Source organism: Lissotriton helveticus, chromosome 3_1, assembly GCF_964261635.1.
Source record: "Lissotriton helveticus chromosome 3_1, aLisHel1.1, whole genome shotgun sequence".
NCBI lineage: Eukaryota > Metazoa > Chordata > Amphibia > Caudata > Salamandridae > Lissotriton > Lissotriton helveticus.
The window spans coordinates 1,820,335,273-1,820,360,667 of NC_136061.1; the positions used below are offsets into that span (position 1 = coordinate 1,820,335,273).

Below are 25,395 nucleotides of genomic sequence, written 5' to 3' on the forward strand. Positions count from 1 at the left end.
CTGTCCCCGGAGTTGCGGCCTGCTTCTGTGGCCGCCAGAGGGCGCCGTCGCGTCTCGTTCTCCCCGGCGCGGCTTTCCCTCTGACGGGAGCCGCGCTGAGGAGAGTGACAGCGTCTGCAGCCTTCGGTTGCCGCCTCACCGTGACGCCCGGTCAGGGTTGTACTGTCCCTTGCTTCTTGACGCCCCGTGTGGGTCTGTATTGGCGGATTACCGCTCCTGACGCCTGCGGGCTGTACCACAGCACAAATTTGTTCACTTTGCCCCAGCTGTTAAGTGCGCTAGGGAGGCGGCATTGAGCCCGGTCTCGTGTGAGAGGGCCTGAGCGTACTGGGAGGGGTGCTGCCTCTCATGCTTCTGGGTTCCCAGATCTGAAAACGTTGCTAGCCTTGGGTTAGCCCATACCTTCTGGTACCTGCAGCCAGTCTTAAACCTTCCCCTACCCTCGGGCTTTAATCATGGCGGAGGGGTACTATGTGGAGGAGGAAGAGTCCCACCAGTACCTGGGGGACGACGAGTTTTACGAGGCAGTTGACTAGTCTATTTATAGATGTGTCCAGGAGATTGTGGGCCCTATGGAGGATAGACTCTCGGCCCGCATAGTTGAGGAGTGCGCGAAGTTGGCCCCGGTACCCCTGGGGGCCCAGGGGGCCTTCCCCACTTCTCCTGAGGGCAGACCCCCCGCCCCCAAAAAGGTGTGTAAGGCTGGTGGCTCGGGGGCTGCGCAGGGCGTGGATAAGGACGCCTTTGAACGCCTCAGAGACGCGTTTTTGGCGAAGGCGACCGAACCCGAGGCCTCTGCGTCACTCCCGGCCCCAGGCCCCCCAGCGTCGACGGTGACAGCCCCTTCCACTCCGGGAGGGCTCTCCCCGGTGGACACGGACGATGACGGTGACTCGGTGCGCTCGTGGCGACCGTCCGGATCAGCGGTTGAGTTGCCCCACGACGCCTCAGGTATGTTGGATCCGGATGATATCATCCATCCGAGGTCGGCGGCCTGGGCGCCGGGCGACAAGGTCGCGAAATTCGTGGCGGGGCGCCTACGCAAGCCACTTGAGAAAGAGGCACGTAGCTGCCTACGGGGAGAGTGTCCGCGACCTACGCTGGAGGGTAAGGTGGCCATGACCCCGGAATTGGACGGCAAGATGGCCACCTTTATGGCCAAGTTTGTCAAGGACCCCCGCAAAGGCATTGATCGCTCATGGCGCTCATGCCAAGATAAATTGCTAGACACCATAGGCCCCTTGACCAAGATACTTGATATGGCAGAGGACGCCAAGGTCTCTGGTTCCGCCATTTCACCTGAGGTACTTTCCAATTGGGCGCAGAGGGCTGTCATCTTCTTGGGAAACGCCAACTGCGCCCTCTCGACCGAGCGTCGACGCTCCTTGCTAATCAAGTTGGATCCCAAATTGGGAGACTTAGCCTCCTCGGAGGCAGGAGCGGTGGCTCAGGGCGGTCTATTTGGAGACCCTTTCATTAAGGAACTCGGCAAGTTCGTTTCCACCTTCTCCTCCCTGGATAAAGCCCAATCCACCATTAAGAGGGTGTTTAATCAGCGTTTTTCCAGGGGGGCCGGTCGCGGTAGGGGCCTCGGGACCGGCCGTGGCGGCCAAAATCAGCAGAACAAGGGACATGGCTCCGGCAGAGGCCAACAAAATTCCTCCGCCAATTACAACACCTTTTACCCTTCCAGAGGGCAACGCTTCAGAGGAGGCCGCGGCACCTACAGGAATGACGCAGGAAGCGGCAATTCACACGGTGAGTGTTATCCCGGCGGACAGCGTCCGCATAGGGGGGAGGCTGGCTTGTTTTCCGGACTCTTGGTCAGCGCTCACGAACGACGCATGGGTTCTTCAAACCGTGCGCGGTTTCCACATAGACTTTTACGACCGGCCTTACCAGCCGAGGGATCCGCGCCCCATTCTCTTTTCCCAGGCGGATGCCAGGTTGATCGACGAGGAGGTCTCGGCGTTGTGCCGAAAAGGGGCCGTCTGTCTATCGACAAGGCATCCGGCAGGTTTCCTCAGCAATATTTTCCTTGTGGAAAAGACGGACGGGGGAAAGAGACCGGTGATAAATCTCCGGGAGTTCAACGGTTGGCTGGTCTACAACCACTTCAAGATGGAAGGCATCCATCTTCTGAGGGACATTCTCTTAGCCAACGACTGGATGGTTTGTTTGGACCTCAAAGATGCCTACTTGGTGGTTTCTATTCACCCGCCACACAGGCGATTCCTTCAATTCCTCTGGCGGGAGCAGGTATACGAGTTCACTGCCCTTCCTTTCGGGCTCTCCTCGGCCCCATGGTGCTTCACCAAGCTGTTGCGCCCGGTGGTGGAAGTCCTTCGGAGCCAGGGCATTCGAATGATTGTCTACCTGGACGACATCCTCCTCATGGCGCAATGCCCCAGGATGTTGACCCTTCAGCTCAACCAGACGATCACCTTGCTGCAAGACCTGGGCTTTATTGTCAATCAAGACAAGTCTGTGTTGACGCCTTCCCAGCAGATGGTGTTTCTGGGGTTCCAGGTGGACTCGGTACGGGCCACCTTGAGCCTCCCGACGCGGAAGATGGCCAAGATAAAACATCAGCTCCGACAGTCGATCGGCAAGTCTCACACTTCCCTGCGTCAGATCGCCAGGATTGTGGGCCTTCTCTCGTCCTCCATCCAGGCGATCTTTCCGGGGCCGTTACATTTTCGGGCCCTGCAATGCCTGAAGGCGTATCACCTCAGGCGAGGCCTCTCCTACGACCAGTTAGTTCCACTAACCGACGAGGTGAGGGAGGAGATGTCCTGGTGGCTCACCCATATGGAGGCCTGGAACGGCCGGGCTATTTTCGGTTCGGTGCCGGATTTGGTCATAGAATCAGATGCCAGCAGATCGGGCTGGGGCGCCCGTTGCGGCGATTTCTCCACAGGCGGAGGCTGGTCGTCAGAGGAACGGCAACTTCATATCAATTGCCTGGAACTGCTCGCGGGCTCCTTCGCGGTTCGTTGTTGGACCAAGGACGCGGCGACGTCGTGCGTCCTTCTGCGAATGGACAATGTCTCGGCGGTTCGCTATGTAAACCACCTGGGCGGCTCTCGGTCCAGGGCGTTAGCGAACCTGGCGAGGAATTTCTGGGACTACTGTCTCGCGCACCAGGTCTCGGTGACGGCGGAGTACCTACCGGGTCAAGCCAATCAAGTGGCGGATTGGCACTCGAGATACCTCAGGGACTCGAGCCTGTGGAAGCTGGACGCTCGGGTGTTCCTTTGGTTGGACACCCTCTGGGGCCCTTTCTCGGTGGACCTTTTTGCGTCCCGCCTCGACTTCCAACTGCCGAGGTTCTTCAGTTGGAGGCCGGACCCCATGGCGGAGGCGACGGATGCGTTCCTCCAGGACTGGAGCCAGGGGCGGCCTTATGCCTTTCCTCCCTTTTCCATGGTGATGAGATCAGCGGCCCTTCTTCGCCGCCAGCAGGCGGACGTGGTTATGGTGACGCCTTGGTGGAGGTCTCAAGTGTGGTTTCCGGTTCTTCTGGAACTTTCTTGGGATTCTCCAATCCTACTCCCCCCGTTTCCTCGCCTTCTTCTCAATCCGTAGGGGACGCCACATCACCTGATAGAGCAGGGTTCTCTCCGCCTCATGGCGTGGAGACTTTCCGGCGACGCTGGTCGCTCCCGGGGCTTTCGGGCCTGGCTGAATCCTTCCTGTCAAAGGCATGGGCTAATAGTACCACGAAGAGATACCGGTCAGCCTGGTCCAGGTGGGTTCGTTGGTGTGTTCGACGGGACCTGGATCCCTTGGTCGCAGGCGTCGTTCACATTTTGAATTACCTGGCAGAACTGGCGGAGGGCGGCTTTGCTTACCGGACCATCAATACTATACGCTCAGCGCTCTCGGCGGCCCACGAGCCGTTAGATGGAAATCCGGTGGGGGAACATCCTTTGGTTTATAGGCTCCTTCGAGGAGTTCGCCTTAGTCTACCCCCGGAACCGAGATACTCAGTTCTTTGGGATGTTAATGTAGTTCTGAATCTATTCCTGTCGTGGCAACAGAACAGATATCTTTCTTTGAAAGAACTTTCGGCGAAACTAGCCATGCTTTTGTGCCTGATTTCTTGTCGCAGAGTGTCCGATGTCCGAGCTCTAGACATCTCGGCAAGAGTTTTTTCCCCGGATGGGGTTACCTTTACGGTGGGTCGTCGTACAAAGTCCGCAACGAGATCTATATCTTACCCGGCCTTTGTGGACGTCCCCAAGCTGTGTGTTGTTCGGTGTTTGAAAGCGTATGAGGATGCGACGTTGGAACTTCGCCCTCCGGGCGAGAGGCAGCTTCTGATTGCTTTGCGCAAACCGCATAAAGCGGTGTCTTCTCCCACCATAGCCCGCTGGGTGCGGTGGGTGTTGCAGGAAGCAGGTATTGATACCAAGCAGTTTGGGGCTCATTCGGCCAGAGGGGCCATGGCATCGAAGGCTTTCTCCTTGGGAGCGCGTTTGGAGGACCTAATGCGGGCAGCGGATTGGTCCTCAGACTCCACGTTCAAACGGTTTTACTTTAAACCAGTAGTGGATATTGCGAGTCTGGTGGTCAGTCAGCTTTAAACCAGCATAATCTGAAGCCTCCGGTCCTGACATAGAATCGAAATTTGCCTAGCATAGTAACGGTAAGTTTCAATTCTATTAAGGACACGGAGGCGAGGATTATCCCACCCTCTTCTCCTACGGATTTTCCCTCTCCGTATTGGTGTAAGTAAGACTTCTTATTGATTTGCGATGCTTTGCCTGTGCATTGTTATTATGGCTTTTCGTCCAGTGGACCTTCTTTCCGGTCAGTGGACTTGACACCGCTGATGCTGTGGTTCTCTTTCCTTTAGGTAATGAGGCGAAACAGGACCGAGGTTGAGGTTACGTGTCTCGCGCGAAGAAAGAGGAAGAGAGCCTAAGATGGACGCCCTACCTTGACGTCATGGACACTATGAAAGGACTATGGTTCTTGGGTTGATGGGAGTTGTGATTTATCCCATGTGTTTTTTCTCATGTTATATGCTTAACCCATGTTGGGTGTTTGACATATATATTTTTTGCGAGAAAATAAGTTGCTTTTCTGGCTGCTGTGTGGTTTTGTAAAATAAACAGCGAAGAGAGAAAAGCATAATCCTCGCCTCCGTGTCCTTAATAGAATTGAAACTTACCGTTACTATGCTAGGCAAATTTCGATTCTACACACATATTCCTCATGGTAACCAATCAAAACTCTTCCCTCTCTATTTTCAAATCAACACCCTTCCCCCCCTCAGCCCTTTCTACCTGTTACCATAGCAACTCCCTCCTCACTGAGCTTCCAGGGTTAAAAGTTTATTCTACAATGTTGCAAATCAAATCAGCAAGCATGTTTGACCTCTCAATACACCAGCTTATCCACTGCAATCTTTCTTTAAATGACTTTTTCTTAACCATTCAAATTACATCTTTCACATAACAGAACCATGCACCCTAACTTTCAGTTTTCAACTATCTGAATCCACCAATCATTGCTTGTGATTCAAGAGCACTGAAACTCCACAGTTTTTTTTTGCAAACTCCTACTGTTCCAACTGCCATTTTATTCCTACACTTCATCTGACTGCACCAGAACCTCCTCTCACCATGTACTCTCTCTGTATTATTGGACATAGCTACATTCACTGGGCTCAAAGGTATGCAGCTACCAGAAATTTTCACAACCTTGATTTACCAAATGTGCACATAAAATGGATTGGCCAAAGAGGATTGAGATGTCATCAATTGATACCATTGGTGAAAACCTTTTACCATCTGCCACACCCTGACCTCATAATTTTGCACTGTGGTGGAAATGACCTTGGCACTTTGACTGGGGTAGGTCTGGAGATGCTTTTAAAGGACACCTTTGGGAAATTGACGACAATTTTTCCACAAACTGCCATGGTATATTCCAATATGTGCCAGAGACAGAAATGGAACTGGTCCAACCAATTTTGTCCACAATTTGAGAAAGCACGGAAACATGTGAATAAATCTGTTTCTGCTTACATGAGAGACTATGGAATGGGTTCAATATACAACAACTACTTGCGTTACAACATGCAAGATATCTACAGAGCAGATGGTGTGCACTTCTCAGATGAGGGGAATAGAATATTCCTCCTGAATTTAAGACTGTGCATTGGTACCTACTTGTAGGTACCTAAATCAGCCACAGAACCCAAAAGCTCTCTTCAGGGCTACCCTACCTCTGATCACTCTAAATGATTTTCTTTTTCTAACTTTTTTCACTATTTTTCACCGAAGTACGCTCCCCGGTACGCTTCCCGGTACGCGTACCGGGCGCTCCCCCCGCGAAAAATTGAATTTTTTTTCCCGCCTATATGGGCCTCCTAAGACCCCCTCAGAAAACCCAGAGGGTCAGGGAGTGCCTACCATGCCCCCTTATACCCATTCCCAACGTTGTTTGTCCTCCATTTTCTGTCTCAAATCTACGGAAACACAAAATGGAGGACTCCCGTAGCGCTGCCGGTACGCGTACCGGGGCGCGCACCGGGAAGCGCTCCCAAAGATTTTAAAAGTTAATTTACATAAAAAACACTGGAGACACTTTCACCAAATATAGAATAGGCCATACTACATACCAGTCCCTACCATTTTCCCAAAATTGGTGGAATTCCATTGAGCCATTTGGCCTGTAGCCCTCTCTAAATATCCTGAGGTGAATTACTTGACAAAAACACATCTGAAGTGTTAGAATTTACAACCAATTAAAATGTTACTTTCATTTTCTACTATTATTTCATGACATTTGATTGGTTATGTACATGAATATATATAAAGAAAGAGAGGGAAACACAGCCATTTTGACTACTACTTCCTAAAGTACATTTCAAAAGGATTTTCACTGAGAACTTAAACTTCTTTTTCAAAGATAAGATGTTATTTTGAAAACTGAAGTATGTTTTGCACTTTAAGTTAATTTGGAAAACAGTTTCTGATAGTTATATACGATCCCTCTGTAATAGTTATAGATTGAGATAGGCTTCTCTGTTATAGTTATGGATGAAGTTAGGCTTTATGATATACACTTTTTTATATTTCTACTTCCAGCCTGATACCATACACTGCCCAAAGATAACTTCACTGTTAAAAAATGAAAACTACCTGTCTGAACTTAAACCCAACAGTGCCCTATCTCTACTGATATATTTATTTTTTATGCAAATTACAGCAAGAAAATGGAAGGAGAGCAGAATATTTCCTTCAAAATTGTTCTGGAGAACAACGCTGAAAAAGTTATTGAAGACAATGATGACTTAAATTTCATGGATGAATCACGGGACTATGAATTAGTTAAATGTGTAGAAGCAGTAGATTCGCTGATTGAAAATGAGGAAATTTCCGACAATGTGTTGTTAGAAGTTCTGTTAAATTTGGAAAAAAAATCAGAAAAATAAATTTATATTTAATAACCAAAAATTGTTCGAGACATTATTCATTTTTATATGTAATTCATAAACTAGTACCAAATTGATTATAATGTAAATTCAGACTTATAGTATACTGTGCAACTTTTTTATGTTACATAGTAATTTTGCTCATAGTTACTTCCTTTCTCCCACTATATTATCTCCAATGTGTATTTGACATCTCTTTTTCATCTCCTGCCTCCATGTTCTTTCTGCTTTCCTGACAGACTATGATATGGATTCCATATACCACAATAACTTCTGTAACAACATGCAAGATATCTACAGAGGAAACGGTGTACATTAAATTTAAGACTCATCATTGGTACCTACATGTTGGTACTTAAAACACCCAAACAACACAACAACTCTATGCAGAGCTACCCTACCTCTAATCACTTAAAATTATTATTTTACTGTTTCACTGGGTTTTCCCCAGGGTACGCTCCCCGGTACGCTCCCCGGTACGCGTACCGGGCGCTACCCCCGTGAAAATCGAAAAAAAAACAATAATTCGTTTTTGGCCCCCACATCAAACCTAGGGGGTCGGGGGGTGTACCCTGCCCCCTTTTGGTCATTTCCCCCTTTGTTTTTTGCCACCTCTTGTATCTCGATCCTACCGAGACACAAGATGGCGGCCACCGCGGACTGTTTCGAATGTTTACAGACACCCGAGAGCCAATCAGCTTTCCGTGCGCAAGTCGCGTAGCGCGCCCAGTGCGCTCCCCGGTACGCGTACCGGGGCGCGCTTATAGATATATATATTTTTTTTAACTCAAATTACTCAAAATCCTCTGGAGCACATATCTTGAGACATAGCAAAGGCACATCGGGCTACCAGTCCCTACAATTTTGCCAAGTTTGGTGAAAATCCATTCAGCCGTTCGAGCTGAAAGTGAGTTCGACCGCCCTATGGAAATTAACATGGGGAAAACACGTTTTGGGACCCCCCTTTTATCTTGGCCCCCGCTTGACGAATGCTCCCCAAACTTTCAGGGAAGGAGCGGAGCGCCGCGAGGCAAAGTTAAGGAAAATTTCAGGCAGATTCCTCAACCGGCGCCAAAGTTATTCCCAATAGAATGTTGCGATTTCCCTATGGAAAACAATCCTAACTATAACTACCTACTGTCGACCGCCAGTAGGTAATATATATATATATATATATATATATATATTCATGCTCCAGGTATCCCTTTCTTGGAAATGCACTCGCAGAGGTTGGTGTCACAATCCTTTATTAGGAACAAACATCTCCCAACGCTGTAGGGATTACAGCATGTAAAGGATTGTGACACCAACCTCTGCGAGTGCATTTCCAAGAAAGGGACACCTGGAGCATGAATTTAATACGCGGCAGTCCTTGCTGCGGGGAATGCACCACCATAAGAACTGTGGGCCACGGGCTGACTTGATATGACCTGTGATGTGGGACTTGGTTGGTATCGCATGAGCATCGCCACGCTGGGGCCCATCTGCGGGCTCTTATAAAGGACTGTAAAGGGCAGCAAGTGAACATTGATGTGCCTAATTGTGGGTGTTATTTTTCAGGACACACTACAGGACCCAGAATGCTTTGCCCCGAGATGGGCGTGGGATGTGTTAAAAATGTGGGTGTGTCCCTTTACATCAGTCGAGCCTCTGAGGAAGAAGCAATCTGCTTTGAAACGCGTAAGGCTTTTCGACATGCTGTAATCCCTACAGCGTTGGGAGATGTTTGTTCCTAATAAAGGATTGTGACACCAACCTCTGCGAGTGCATTTCCAAGAAAGGGACACCTGGAGCATGAATTTAATACGCGGCAGTCCTTGCTGCGGGGAATGCACCACCATAAGAACTGTGGGCCACGGGCTGACTTGATATGACCTGTGATGTGGGACTTGGTTGGTATCGCATGAGCATCGCCACGCTGGGGCCCATCTGCGGGCTCTTATAAAGGACTGTAAAGGGCAGCAAGTGAACATTGATGTGCCTAATTGTGGGTGTTATTTTTCAGGACACACTACAGGACCCAGAATGCTTTGCCCCGAGATGGGCGTGGGATGTGTTAAAAATGTGGGTGTGTCCCTTTACATCAGTCGAGCCTCTGAGGAAGAAGCAATCTGCTTTGAAACGTGTAAGGCTTTTCGACATGCTGTAATCCCTACAGCGTTGGGAGATGTTTGTTCCTAATAAAGGATTGTGACACCAACCTCTGCGAGTGCATTTCCAAGAAAGGGACACCTGGAGCATGAATATATATATATATATATATATATATATATATATATATATATATATATATATATGTCATAATATGCCGTGTCAAACCATAGGCCAGCCCTTCAAGTTTCAAATATTTTTCTATTATACTGTTTGCATTAGCTGCTTTCCCTGCAGTTTGCACAATCTTAATACATGAAATATTTCGTTGATCTGCAACGGGGAGATTATAAACTAGGGCCCCCATTTATGAGGCCTTGCGTCAGTTTTGCGCTTCCAATACGTCACTTTTTGTGACACATCGGCGGCGTAAAACATGCCTCCTGTTGCGCACTATTTACAAAGTGACGCATCTAAGCAGATGCGTCACTTTGTATAAGTCCCTGCACTACATTATAGCTGCGTCAGGTATAATGTATTCAGGGGGGGGGGGGGCGTTCCCGCGCAAAAAGCCTCGTAGAAGTGACGCAGTGAAATCTATGAGATTTCACTGCGTCACTTCTAGGACGCCGTTGCATCAAAATCTTGCGCGTGCCTCACAGCAGGCGAAATACTGACGCAGGCCCTTTCACATGGGGCTTGCCCCATGTGAAAGGACGCATTGCTGGAGTTGTGTCACTTTTGTGACACACTCCAGCAATGCGTCACTTTTGCACTTACAGATACGTCAGAAATACTGACGTATATGTAACTCCTTGCGACATGTGTCAAACATTAAATATGACGCATCAGGTATGTCGCAAGGAGGGCGCACTGAGAAGTGACGCATCGCTGCTTTCACGAAGCGATGCGTCATTTCTAATAAATGAGGCCCATGGATTGGTAATCCATGCCTTTCTGCCTTTCTTTAGGAGTAGTTTACAGTACTGCATGTAAATTTCCCTTCATCAGCTCCATACAGAGTACAACCTAATCTGAAATTAATATAGTAATTTCTTTGTCACATTTCAAAGATACTAAAGGTATATATGCACATAGCTATTTGAATGTACTTGTGGTACTGTCTTGCATGCAGTGCATTATGGGTAGGGTGGATTTACCATATTTTCGGCAGGGTGCTTTACCATATGTGACCAAATGTTTGATGCTCATAAGGGACCTCTAGGAGCAGCTTGCAGTACTGCACCTAGATAAACAGTGCTGGTGCCTTGCTCGCTAGGGACCTCTAGGAGCAGCTTACGGTACTTCACCTAAACATGCACTGCTGGTGCCTTGCTCACTAGGTACCTCTGGGAGCAGCTTGCGGTACTGCACTGAGACATGCAGTGCTGGTGCCTTGCTCGGTAGGGACCTCTAGGAGCAGCTTACGGTACTGCACCTAGACATACAGTGCTGGTGCCTTGCTCACTAGGGACCTTTAGGAGCAGCTTGCGGTACAGGACCTCTAGGAGCAGCTTGCGGTACTGCAACAAGACAAGCAGTGCTGGTGAATGCTCACAAGGGATCTCTAAGAGCAGCTTGCAGTACTGCACCTAGACATGCAATGCTGATGCCTTGCTCACTAGGGATCTCTAGGAGCAGCTTGTGGAACTGCCCTGAGATATACAATGCTGGTTCCTGGATCACTACATGAGCCTTTGCAATGCACTAGGTCTCGCATTACTGAAATTATGATCTATTCGCGTAGCATTATTATTTTCAACGCCAATACCTCAAACTATCAGTATTGCGAGACTTACTGCATTGCAAATACTTGTTGGAGAAGCCAGTGGTGTTTCAGAAGAAGCAAGGGGTGTGATCTGTGGAACTGTACTCTAGTAAAGCGCAGAGAAAGCAGGTCTGTCCTATGCCATGAAGCCATTGACTAAGCAGAAACTGATCAACATGTGTAAGAAGTTCTCAGAGAAGAACCAGAGCTGGGTCTCCCGTGTTACACAAGCGTGCTTTAAGGCGGAACCTAAGGCAGGTTAGCTAAATCAGTGTGATGTTAATCCGAGTTCATTTTACAGACAGACTTCCTGGGCAATAGCAACTGCCAGGAGTATTAGGGTTGGTCGGGCTCTTGTACAGACCAATCAAGAGGGGGAGCAGGCTGGAAGAAAACAGAACTTTGCCATTAAAATAGATAAAATGGATGGACAAAAGGCTTCTCTATATGTCTGTTCAAATGAAAACGCTTTTACCAGCGGCAAAGGCCTAGTGGAGGTGCCTTTGTACTGCCAAGGTCCCAACTGTCCCTCTGCTTAATGATGAAAGGTAATTTAGAGCATGCCTGCCAGCCATCACACTAAGGGTTTTTCAACTGTTATTCAGCTGCCTGAAAGGTAAGCCACGGGCACATAAACAGCAGAGAGTTTGTAATTTCTCACCAGAAGTAGAGGAAGTCCTGTACCTGGGGAAGAAGAATCGTGATGAGCCTTAATATAATTTGAGATGATTATTACACACAACTTTTAGCTAATATGCATTGCATCGCTGCTCCTGCATTCCTTAGTTTTAAAATGTTGTTTTAAAACCTATTGCTGTGTTTTTTGGGGCTTGTATATTCAGAGGTATAAAACTTTGAATCTTGAGCATGCAAATTTTACAGGAGCTGCAGCCCACTTTCTCCACAGCACTGCCCACTTCCTTCACTGCCAGCATTCACTGCCTTCATGGGCAACGCCCAAAAGCAAGTATCTTCCTGAAAGAGGGGTTCAGTATGTTGTCCCCAGAATAAATTATACATAATTGAGGTCAAATAATACATTGTCCAACCTTATTTTTACTTACGTTTGCTAAAAAGCAAGTCTGTGAAAGGTACTCTAAAAGTGCACATCAGAAATATTCCAATACGTTCGCAGTGCGGTTTGGAGAAGGGCAAGGTCTGGGGTATGTGAAGAGGGGCTTTGTCATTTGTTTCACTGGTTGAAATATACGACGGGACTTACAAATATATCATGTAACACAATAAAACAAAAGGTACTCTGGACAATTACATCGAGATAATATACTTGAAGGAACCACTTACGAGGGGTTCAGGTGCAACTGATGATTGATTGAGTTATCTCTTCAGAAAAATATTTTTTAGAAAAAGTCGTATAAAAAGAAATGTTATTATAGATTGTAACCTGCTACTAGTGTTAAGTCTTCAACCAGCAATGCATGTGCATACTTTATAAATACCACAATAGAAATATTCATGTGACTTACCCTGCTTTCTCAAATGTATTTTTCAATACAGGTGATGAATTGCTTAAACAAAAGGGACTAACTAATCTTCGAGTTGTATGTGATTTCATAGAAAAACGATTTCATGAAATATAATTACTGAGAAACCATTACACCCAAACTGTTTAATAAACATTTTCAAGATAAATTGCATTTACCATTTCATAAAAGACAATTCATAGAATGGCTTTTTTTTCGATATTGGCTTTTACTTGCCTATTTTTTAAGGTGTAAATACAACTATTTGTGGAAAATATGCCACTTTGTTCTCTGCAAAGTTCACACTGATCCTTTATGTCTATACCCTCTCTATGTATAGCTTTTAACCACCCCCCATTGTTATAATCTTCTGTAGTACACAGTCCGGCCCAAGAAAGCTCTGAGCTGTTTCTGGGTAGTTAGAGCAACCCAGTCCATGATGGTCTGGATTTTTCTCTGCAATGATTGAACCTGACCTCCACCTACAAGGCGGCCCAGGTACACAACCTGACTCTGCCCTGTCTGGCACTTAGTAGCCTTGATGGTTAGGCCTGCCTTCTGCAGGGCCTCCAAAACATTTCTCAGGTGGACCAGGTGATCCTCCCAGGTGGAGCTAAAGACAGCAATATCATCTAGATATGCTGCACAGTAGTCTTCCAGGTCTGAGTTCACCAACCTTTAAAAAGTGGCAGGTGCATTCTTCAGACCAAAGGGCATTAGCACAAATTTGTAGTGCCAACTAGGGATTGAAAATGCTGTCTTTGGTTTTGCATCATCAGCTAATCTGATCTGCCAGTAGCCAGCTGTAAGATCAAATGTGCTCAGAAACTTGGCTGAGGCCAAAGTATCTATGAGCTCCTCTGCTCTTGGAATTTGATGGGCATCAGTCCTAGTGACTGCTTTGAGACCTCTGTAGTCAATACAAAACCTCATCTCTCTCTCTTACCACCCTGGGTGTGAGGCTTTGGTACCAAGAGCACTGGACTAGCCCAACGGCTATCTGAGGGTGTAATAACTCCCAAATCCAACATGTTCTGGACTTCTGTCCTGATATAGTCCCTGACATGATCAGGTCCCCTGTAAATCTTACTTTTAACAGGCAGACTGTCCCCAGTGTCTACTCCATGAGTGCACCAGGTGGTCTGACTTGGAGTCAGAGATAACATATGTCTAAACTGACTGAGCACTGACCACTGACCCATCATCAGGGTTCTGTGAGAGCAGGTCAGGGAGAGGGCCACTCTCCTCCTCCTGTCCCTCATCAGTAGCCATGAGCAAGCCCATGTCTGCCCTGTCAACATATGGTTTCAGTCTTTTGACATGAAGCACCCTATGGGGCTCCTGGGAGTTCCTAGGTCCACCAGATTGGTAGGCTCTCCCTTCTGTTCAACAATAGTGTAGTGTCCACTCCACTTGTCTTGGAGAGCTGCTGGGGCCACAGGCTCTAACACCCACACTTTCTGTCCTGGCTGGTAAACAGTCAGTACAGCCGCTTGGTCATGCCAGGCTTTCAGTAATTCCTGACTAGCCTCAAGGTTTTTAGTTGCCTTTTTCATATACTCAGCTATCCTGGAGCGGAGACCAAGTGCATAGTCCACTATGTCCTGTTTAGGGGGTTTGAGAGGTAACTCCCATCCCTCCTTCACCAGACACAATGGGCCTCTTACAGGATGCCCAAACAGAAGTTCAAAAGGGCTGTAGCCAACCCCCTACTGAGGAACCTCCCTGTATGCAAACAAAAGGCAGGGTAGCAGGATGTCCCATCTCCACCAAAGCTTTTCTGAGAGACCCTTGATCATACCCTTTAAGGTTTTGTTGAATCTTTCAACTAAACCATTGCATTGTGGGTGATATGGTGTGGTGAACTTGTAATTCACTCCACACTCCTTCCACATTGAAAGCAAGTAGCTGGACATAACGTTTGCATCTCTATCAGATATAACCTCCTTAGGGAAACCCACTTTTGAGAAAACTCCAAAGAGGGCTCTTGCCACAACAGGTGCTGTAGTGGTCCTAAGGGGAATCGCCTCTGGGAACCTAGTGGCATGGTCCACCACCACTAGGATAAACCTGTGCCCAGATTCAGACTGAGGATCCATTGGTCCAACAATGTCAATCCCCACTTTCTCAAAGAGAACCCCCACCATAGGTAGAGGTATCAGGGGGACCTTTGTGGTGCCACCTGCCTTACCACTGGCTTGACAGGTTACACATGAGCGACAAAACTCCTTTGTGTCTTCAGACATGTGGGGCCAGTGAAAGTGAGGGATAATTCTGTCCCAGGTCTTGTTCTGGCCCAGGTGTCCTGCTAAAGGTATAACCAACCTCCTGGCTGCACCAGGGTTGGAGTCTCTATTCTCTGAATACAGGAGTCCATCATCCCAATAAGTCTTATGGGTGCCACTAGCATTCCCAGCAGCCTCAGCAGCAGCTTGCTGTCTGAGGGGTTCAAGAGAAGGGCAGCTCAGCAGCTCCTGACTCAGATCTGCCCTGGAAGGGCCCCCTGTCCCCAAGAACTCAACCTGATCAGGCTCAAGCTCCTCTGGGACAGTTCCTTCTTCAGGAGCACAATCATCTCCCTCAAGAGACTGATCATCACTTTGAGTCAGGGGAGAGGCACTGCCTTAACTCCACTGCTCCTTTTCTTGGAAGGCGCCTGGTCCATTATTCCGGAATCCAGGGCCTGGTCAGTGTTAGACTTTTTGACCTGTGACCTAGTCACAGCAAGCACATGTGCAGAGATCCCTAACATTTCTGAATGGGCCCTAAACTCCACATCAGACCAGGCTGAAGTCTCTAAATCATTGCCAAGCAAGCATTCTACAGGGAGGTCTGCACTTACCACAACCTTCTGAAGGCCAGTTACCCCTCCCCATTTTACAGAGCTTTATATAGTGCGAACTTGACCCGAAGGTATCGGGTAGCAGAGCGATTTATATTGCACCAGTTGCATTTTACGAGGACACATTCATTATTGTTAGGCACTTAGATGGTATTAACCTACGGCAAAATAAGCAAATAATACTGCCAGAGAATGTGCCGTATTCTAGTACATAACGTTCCTCTTCTTGCTGCAGCATGATGATGCTAAATCAGGTACGCTTTGCCGCATAATAACCCTGCACCTAATTATAAGTGGGTCGCAAAGAGCAGGGGGAAACACGGAAATGGAAGGGACGTTGCAGCTGACATTAGAGTGCTGACTTCAGAGGCTCTTTGTGTAAGCTGCGTTTTTCTGAGCTTGGACTTGTGTATACTGCGCAGTGCGTGCTAAGCAATCCCAGCATAAGGCTACTGCCAAGGAGGGAGGAAGCACCAGAAAGGAGTCGGCTTGGGTTCCCATTGGGGACTGATTACTCGTAAACTGGCACTGTGGCATGAGACTGACTTTTAAAACAGCCCTTGTTTCTCAGTCAGCAGAAGGAGCACGCTGGACAATGTAGGCACATATTTGACACAACAAAAATGTAACTACAAGCCCCAGCATGCTTAGCGCTGTAACTTGGAACAGCAGGACCGGCCCAGAGTCATCCTCAGAGCATGGGTCCAGTCGGCAGCTATGCCATGTATTAATTGTCTGACGTCGACGTGAGAAACAGGGTTGAAGCCAGTTGACTAATGCAGTATATTTAAGGGAAGCAAGTTTTGGAACTGACTATAATACATTTTGGCTGTAGTTGAGTCCCGTGAGAAAGCTGAAGAATTGCAGCTTCCTGCTTATATCGGATCAGTCTTGCCTCGGTTGCAGTTGCAGACATTGCTATTCAGAACCGTGGCCTACAATATATTCAAAAGGCACCACCTTACCCATTTCGACATGTCTCCACCACACACATTCATAACACAGGACGTCACCGCCTCCCAGTATTTTTCAAGCAATGGGCAATCCAACAGCATATGAAAGAATGAGCCGTTGTATCCACACACACTGGAGCACAACGCCGAATCAACCCTGCCAATCTTAACCAGTGTTGTAAAGCCCAAGATTTTGAGCTATATTAGTTAGTAGCCCATCTTTATTTTATGGATAGGTGGTTTGATGTTGAGGGCTCTAGTGAAATCATAATTATTGGGAGGAGTTTAAGTACCAGAAAATGGGCCAGTATATGAGGTTGCACTATGGAATATCAACCCACAGAATATCGACCTACACGAATAATGTGGCAGAATATTGAGGGACAAAATATTGAAAGGTAATTGCATATAGGGACGTATAGATTTACTGTTCCTAACTCCACATTTACAAACCTTGAAGATATATATATTTATAGTCAAGGTGCAAAGGTGTGGAGTTAGGTATAACGAACTATACTCACTTAGCTGTCACTATTTTGGTTTTAATATTTTACCTTGATATTCTGTGCCATCAATATTCTGGTTTCGATATTCAGTGTGCACACCATACATGATTTGGGGAGACAGGAAACTGGATAATGATGTCCTTGGAATGATACATACAGCTAGATACTTTGGGGACAGGTGTCTAAAACGGGCATCAACAAAGTTGCAAGAAGCAGAGGAACTACCATTGTGGTGTATACCACACTTTGAAAGAAGTGGCTACCTGGGTGGAATCTAAAGTATGGATGAGGGCTGGGATAACTGGGATGAATGACATGTGTATCAGCACAATATTGAGGGGCTTTAAGGAGTAAGTAGGGTAGTTCTTGTATTATGGTGCTGGGGTAGGAGAAATACACTGCACTGGAGGCGTACTGCAGGATGAACTGCCTACCCATTAAATGTTGCACCATGTGCTCACCATCGGTGGTGGGAAGAAACTAGTCGTCATACTATATAAGACCCTTTTACAGTTGTTGCACTGTGACATAGAAGATCTTAGAAGTAAACGGGAGGGCAATGTAGGCAGAAAGCTATAAGACATAGACAGGAGCTTAGCAGCTGGACACCGTTTGAGGGTCTCCCGGAACTCTATCCTGAAGCTTTTGCATACAGTTTTCTGCACAGAAGTTCCTTGATCCCTTATAGGCTAAGTAGAATATATCCGGCCAACATGACAATAGGATGGGGGAGTGGATTTTAACCACAAAGTATGGGCAGGACTCCTTGCTGCTGTTTATAGGATCAAAGTAACAAAGTACTTACAAGAAATTACTGAACAGGAAACATGCCTATTGGAGCGCGTGACAAGAAATTAAAGCTTTAAAAATGCAGTAGGTCTCGCCTTTTATTAAGTTAAAGCCATTTGCTTTGCTATACAATACCATTAGCAAAGCAAATGGCTTTAGTTTCTCAAAGGCAAGATCTATTGCATTTTCAATGCTTGTTAATGATTATTCAATTTTTCTCCTGCACCACATTGCCTGCCATAGGCGTAAAATCACCTTCATTTTTTTAAAAGATTATTCCAATTACCTATGCACTTCTCTGAGTGCCACAAGTGTCTCCTTTAGAATAGATGGACATAAAGCAAAGAGCTATATCTATATGTTGTGTTATCCTGATTGGAAATTAGGTTTTATGGGATGGTGGTATGGTTTGACTTTAAAGTGGATGATTATTATTACCTAAGTAACCAACCACACTAAAATTGCCTTTGTCTGTACTAATTCAAACAATGTCATATTTCTCTAAATGTTTTTATTCCGTGGTTGCTTTTAGGTGTACAAGAGAATAAGAGACATCACTCGCAGTACTGCCTAACAGAAGGCCTGCAGCAATGTTCCCTCTATTTGTTTTCCACTGTGTGCGGCAATATAAGGTCTCTGTGCGCTATAGCCAAGGGTACTCATGCCAACAAACCATTCATGCGAGTGCAGCACACAGCTACCAAAATCAGTACCATTTCAAGTACCTTTGCCGGAATAACTAAAGTACATAAAGACAGAAAAGTCATGTTGAAAATGATTACAGGCTTTTTTAATCTAAAGTCCTGTTTAAGTACTACTTCTAGGCCTTTTCATACTGCTAAAACATAATCAAATGGCTGGTATTTTACATTTTAGAAAGGTGGCAACCCAACCTTTCAATAAGAAAGGATAAAATAAAAAACACCAGTTACAAGAGACGAGACAGATAGCACATAGGTTAGTCATCTTTCTGGGTGAAAATAAAGGCCTTTTGTACGCAAAGGCCAAGACAATACTTAAATAGGACTGCATATAAACTCTTCTCAAATTATTTGGAACATTAACTTTCTGTCTGTGTTTGCTTTAATTATAAGTCAGTTATTATTAACGAAGCTCTAGAGCAATAAGAAGAAATATAAGGGGAAAGCACATTCAATAAATGTGCTCTAGAGGGTATGCTTAAGGATCCCCAAGTAAAACTTAAAGAAAACAAAGGCCGAAAATTCATGTAAACGTCTGTTAAGTTTGTCTTCTATCCAAGAGATAAATACCAGTCATTGGTATGCAAAGGCCCGTAACATCTCTGTAAGCCTTTGTAACATGAACATTCTGATTGTGTTCACTTTAACTATTAGTCAGGGATCACTAACACAGCCGTAGAACAATACATAATAAGAAATATTAATGGAAAGCAGATTGTAATATGTTCTAGAGCTGCCGTAATAAACTCTGCCTAATAATTAAAGTAAACAAAGACAGAAAAGTAATGATAAAAAAGATGCTGCATTTGTTACAAAATTAAAGACTGCCAGTAAAAGAAGCCAAACCAGTGAGTATCTGTTGGCAAGATAAGAGGTGATTAGCAATGACTGGATGTCTCTGTAAAACAGACTCCCTGGGACTGACGCCCACCAACCTGGATAATATCAGAGCAAGCAACATAAGTAGGAGCCACCTGCTATGAACTCTGTGATCCTTCTGAAACTCAGAGGCCTGGAATAACACTTCTCTGCAGCAATGTCCTTGTGCTCTCTTCAGTAATTTGCTCTTCTGCATGGGCTGCCAATGTGTGTGCTGATCTGCTGAGAAGAATGATAGTTTTTTCTCCTTCCATGCGTTTTTAAATGCAGCTCTCATGAACCGTGTTATACTCTCGCCTAATATAGGCAGTGGCGTGGGAGTGACATGCATGCTTAAAAGTAGTGTCTGAGTGCTGGGGAAAGGTTGGTGCGCATGTGGGCATGAGCACACCCTACAGCGAACACTGGTGTCAGTCCTCAAATCTCTTCTGCTTATGCAGCTTAGTGCCACTCCCAACTTAGAGCTTTAAGAAGGTCCCAAAGAAAGTTGCTCCCAAGAAAGTGGTCATTGAGAAGAAGCAACTTTTCAATAGTGGCATGCCGACCATAACCTTTTTCGGGAGATGTGTTACTGCCAGGCCAGCCTTCAGGGAGATACCTGGAAGCAGCACTGCTGCATCAACAGCACCACCCCAATCTAATCCCAAGAAAGTGTCTGTCAGTGGGGCAGCCACTGCAATCATGGCGATGCCGACGAGCAGTGATGCTGAATTTGATTTGTAAGTTTCAAAAAGTAGTACCCAATAATTTCAGGAAACAGAGCAAAGTGGACAGCAGCCGCAGCCAGCAATAGTGCATCTTCCTAAAGTTGGAGCAGAACAGTAGGTTGATCTTCTTACCGAGCAAGAACCTCCTCTTTTAGAATCATTGGTTCCCAGAACTCCAGCAAGGAAAAGGAAGGGTACTAATCCACCATCATCTCAAAGCACCACTTCTGAAGATGATATCAGGGACATGGAGTGGACCCCATCTGAGTCTGGAAGATGGCAGGAGAGGCAAAGGAAAAGAAACATTTGTGAAAGCCTTAGAATTTGGAAATGGGATGAAGAGGAGGGTGATGACAACGGTACTCATTATGGAAGCTAACACAGAGAAGTCTGACATTACTATTTAACCTGCTCCAAAGGATGTGCACAGGTAGCACCGCCAACTCACTTATGGGTCCCAGCTGAGGCCAGTACCAACACCTACCACAGTAGAAGTATGTCCTGCAGAGAGGCAATCAACGACACACCCACCAACCTCCAGTTCTTCTTCAGTCATTGACAGTAACCCTGTAAGAAAGTAATTCTTTATTACAGTTAGCAAACAGGAAGAGAAAAATGCAAAATGCTCCATTTGCTACCCAAGTGTTCGTCAAAGTAAGCCTTGTTCACATTATGGTACTGGAGGCCAAACGACACATATGAAAAAACATCAAACAATCCTGTGCGAGGAGCACTTTAAAAAAATTGCTGAATGTGGTTGTGGTGGTGAAGGTGAGGAGAGCCGGGAAGCATCAGCTACAATATCAATCACAGTGGGAGGTGATGAGGAAGAAGAGGATGACTTCCTCACAATGGATATCTCAGAGTCAGATAGAGTCACCACGGAATACAGCGACTGCCCCATGACGGACATTGAATCTTACCACCAATTACTTCTCAAAAGCCACCTGCGTCAGTGGCCCCAAATAAGAAGAAAATCCAGGCTACTATTATGGGCATGTTTAGGCAGGAGGGGCCCTACGAATGCAACCACCCACCAGCACGTTTTGTATATTGGGAAATTGGCAAAAATGTTAGTGCTGGACCTCCTCGCTTTTTCTTTTGTGGAAGGAGTGGGATTCTTATAATTTGTAGCAGCCATCTGCCCGAAATGCAAGGTTCCAAGTCTGACCTATTTTGTCAAAGTTGCTGTCCCAGCCACTGCATCACAATGTGCTGCAGTTGGTTGGAAAAGCTTGCAGCAAAGTGCTCTTCACACTATCCGCCTGATGACAGGCATGTGGACCAGTTATCAGGCGATTGATTACAAGTGTGTTACTGCACACTGGATCTCTTTTACGGGAGCAAAGCAAAAGCTATCTACAGGTCTTGGCCCTGAAGAAAGTTTATTGAGCCTTCGGCAGCATGCAACAGTGGCCATGTTCACCATGGAGAAATCACATACTGTTGCAAACATATTGGACAAGCGTAACAGCAAAGTATATGAATGGCTGCGATCCAGAGGTCTCATAATTGGATTCGCTGCCACAGACCAAGGCAGCAACATCGTCAACACCATGGCAGACGGTGGCTATATCAGGGTCCTGTGTTTGGTGCATTACATCAACCAGTTTGTGCAAGACTTTCTAAAAAAAGAAGACATAGTCAGCAACATGCTGACTACCTGCAGCAGAATCTGCACTCATTTCAGCCATTCTTTTAAATCCCAGAAGCAGTTGCAGATTATTCAGCTTGCTAATAGAGAGCCAGTTAAAGCCCTGATACAGAAGGTGCCAACACATTGGAACTCAACCTACTATATGTTGCAATGTCTGTTTGAGCAGTACAGACAGTTCAATGACTAGTTCATTCAAAGAGGAGGGGATGCAATAGGGAAAGCTATAACCCTGGACATCGACCAACCAGGCCCAGTCAAATGCCTGATACAGATGCTACTCCTTTTAGAGGTTTTCACAATGGAAGTTACCAAGTACATGGGCCAAGCAGTCCTGTTGTTACATCTGCTACAGGACCCGCTAAAGAAGGTGTCTGAGAGGTTCACACTGGCAGGTTTGAATGAAAATCAAGAAGCCTATGCCTTGGTAGAGAGCTTAATCTTTCACTTGTGTTGTAGTGCAAGGCTGCAAAAAGACATCATCTTGTCCAAAGAATACATCTATGCCACACTACTTGAGCCACAGTGTAAAAAACTTCTCCCCACTTTCATTCCTTTTTCTGAGGAGGATGTTTCAAAATACAAGAGGTGGATTGTTGAGCAAGCCAGAGACCTGGAAGAAGAACGGCTGGAACTTAGAGTCCCACTCCACAGTTTTGGGGTGCCACCTTCAACTTCCAGAGAGGGCAGTTTTGTCTCACAGTAACGAACACCAGCCACAAGAACACCAGCAACAACAGCAACAGCAACAGAAGAATGGGACCCAACCTGCATTGGCTTGGTTTCAAGTGGCAGGTCTTAAGCAGGCATGGGTATAGTTCGCAGCTTTTTGCTACACGGAACTCAGCGAAGTTACAAAAAAAACTACATGAAGTTCTGGGAATGGAAGTGCGAACTGCAGTTTGTGCTGGTATTCCTGCCGCTCAGGTAGAAATTCTACCGGCAGCTCAAGCTCGTGAACTTACTGTTCACGATCGCAAACGGTAGCGGGGAAAAAACTCCGATGCAGATTGCAAAGCGGAGTTTTCTGCACTCCGTGATCTCCGCGGAGTGCAGAAAACTCCACCAACTCCGTGAACGGCGCAAAGTTCACCACCCAGGCCTAGCCTAAAGTCCAGTGCATAGGTGAAGACAAAAGAGGTCGAGCAACTGGTAGCACCAATGACAATTCAGAGTATGTTCTAGGAGTATCTGGATGGTTCAAAAGAGGTCTATGTGGATCAAAACCCATTGATGTATTGGAATGGGAAGATTCACCAATGGCCAGAGCCTAGCAGGCGAGCAATAAAGTATCTGGCTTGTCCTGTAGCCAGTGTGTCTGATGAGCATGTGTTCAGTGCAGCTGGCACAGTAGTTACAGTGAGAAGGATCAGTCTCTTGCCTCGAAACGTGGAGAAATTGACCATTGTCAAAATGAACTAACATTTCACACCATAAGATTACACCATTCTTGAAACAGCACAGGAGGAGGAGGAGGAGGATGAGGATGATGATTGGTCAAAATCAAGTGTGTTAGCTGACTAACATCTGGGAGTACCACCTGAGTTTGAGGATTAACTCTATTTCCTGAACTAAGCATTCCAGTGCCACCATAGAACTTTTTTATTACTTCTCAGTGAACTAATTTCTTTCCCAAAAAATTAGCTAGTGGAACATTATGTTTGTGTCTAGATTTATGCTGCCCCACCATTTTTTAGTCACATATATGGCCGAATCGGAGTTGGACCAGTGTGTAGGGAAGAAACCTCCACAATTCCTTCATAACATTGGAGACAATGCCTGGCTCCGTCTCATGCCTACCCTTTGGTGCATCACTTAGCAGGGCTGCCTCAGAAGATCATTGATTTAACAGAGCACCAATGCCAAATTTGAATGTGTTACCTGTGTCAAAGATGCAATTATGTACCTAACCTACCGTTGCTTGGATTTGAAGAGGTATCTACAACTATTGCAACAATGAGTGAGTGATTGTGAGTGATAATTGATTATTTAGGTGGCAGACAGTGCGGGAGGGTGTACAATTAATAGTAAACTTGATTTTGACGAATTGCTATGTTTGGTGCCTGATGCTGATACTTTTTCCTAAGGTGATTGGTCGTTACAAATTTCCTTAGTGAAAATGTACCTGTACAGTCTACTCCTTTGTTCGGGTTTTTTAGAGATCAGATCGTTCACTTTAGATAACAATCACAAATCTGTACAAAATACTGTAATTCTGTCCCTCTACACGTCTATCTTGCTCGGGTTGGGACTGGGATGGAGTTGCTTGGTGTCAGGAGCAGGATGGAGGGACTCCGTGCGGGACTAATTCAATAACAGCTAGAAGAAAGGAGCTATCAACTTCAAAGGACAACCATGACTCTGAAGCCTAGTACTCAGATATGTGGAATGGAGAGAGGTGCATTGATTTGGAAAATGCTGCTGAGTGTGTGCACTGGTTGCAAAAGTGAAACTCCAAGTCCTCGTCTTTTTTGCTCTGCCTCTGAGTCTTCTTGGTACCCCCCTCATGAAGCCTACCTTCCTTCTGTCCTTCTCCTTGACTCTACAATACCGTTTCTGTTTTACAATCTGCAAGCCTGCTCCTGTCCTGCACAAAGGAAAGGCAAAAGCTGAGCTCAACACTCCTGCTTACCTACCCAACTGGTTCAGACAGGCACCCAAGAGCGATGGACATTCCCGAGTAGAATGCAGATACACCATCAGTATCATTTTTCTTTTACCAATCATATTTTTGGAACTGGGTGGGTTCAATGCACGCCTCCATAATTTGATTATTTCCAAACCTAGAGGAAAGAACATTTAGATATAGAATACCATGGGTCTCTAGGGCAGACAAACTGTTTGCAATGCATTTCACTGAACTGTATCATACTCATTCCTTTGTTATATTCCACAAAAGACTGATGATGATGTGCTGCTCATCGCGCTGATGAATATTGTTCTTGTGTTGTGTTTGTCTTTGTCACACTTTTTCCCAAATCCACTTTCCCATCCATTCATCAAACCCCCAACCATCTTCCCCCTGGCTGTGTGATTCCTTTTGGAGGTGTGCCTTAATTTACACCAAATATACCACACACTTGGTGGGGGGATGTGGTTAAATGCGACACCAACTCACTACTGCATCTTTTATTACCTGAGCAACAGCCCAAACCAGCCCCGCTTACCCAACCACGTATAAGTAAGAAAAGAGCGTCATTCCTCAATGTCAACATCATCATTCTGGCCTTTGTTATGCATAAATAAAACGCTTAACCTTGTTGACTACAAAGTACAGACCTTGAGTACATTTTTCCTAACTTGAGCATTTCAGAACTTTGGTTTTCAAATTCCATGTTCACCATTGCTCAGAATAATTTAGTATTGCTAGTTTTTTTAATATGTAGTATTCTTTGATGTAACATGGTGGTAGTTGCCTGTCCTCGGTCTTTCTAAAGCTAGAATATAACTATATATGTATAACTTACTAAATCTAGTTTGTTCTTTCAATTTGGTTGCCTACGATCCTTTTGATTAATCCTATACTTGCCTGATCACTTTGGTGGGAGTGGGACCTCGCTGTGATGCCTTCACT

The 25,395-nt window shown here is 46.0% G+C and overlaps 1 long non-coding RNA gene across 1 annotated transcript in view; it reads right to left on the minus strand.

Annotated features, from left to right (window-relative positions):
• Window positions 1-24,518, minus strand: part of LOC144825169 (uncharacterized) — a 219,628-nt gene extending 195,110 nt beyond the window's left edge. Inside the window, exons 1-2 of the long non-coding RNA XR_013609310.1 lie at window positions 24,458-24,518; window positions 20,652-20,734 (exon numbers count right to left, since the gene is read on the minus strand). This is a non-coding gene — a long non-coding RNA (uncharacterized LOC144825169). The remainder of the gene's footprint in view (window positions 1-20,651; window positions 20,735-24,457) is intronic.
• Window positions 24,519-25,395: the final 877 nt, after the last annotated feature.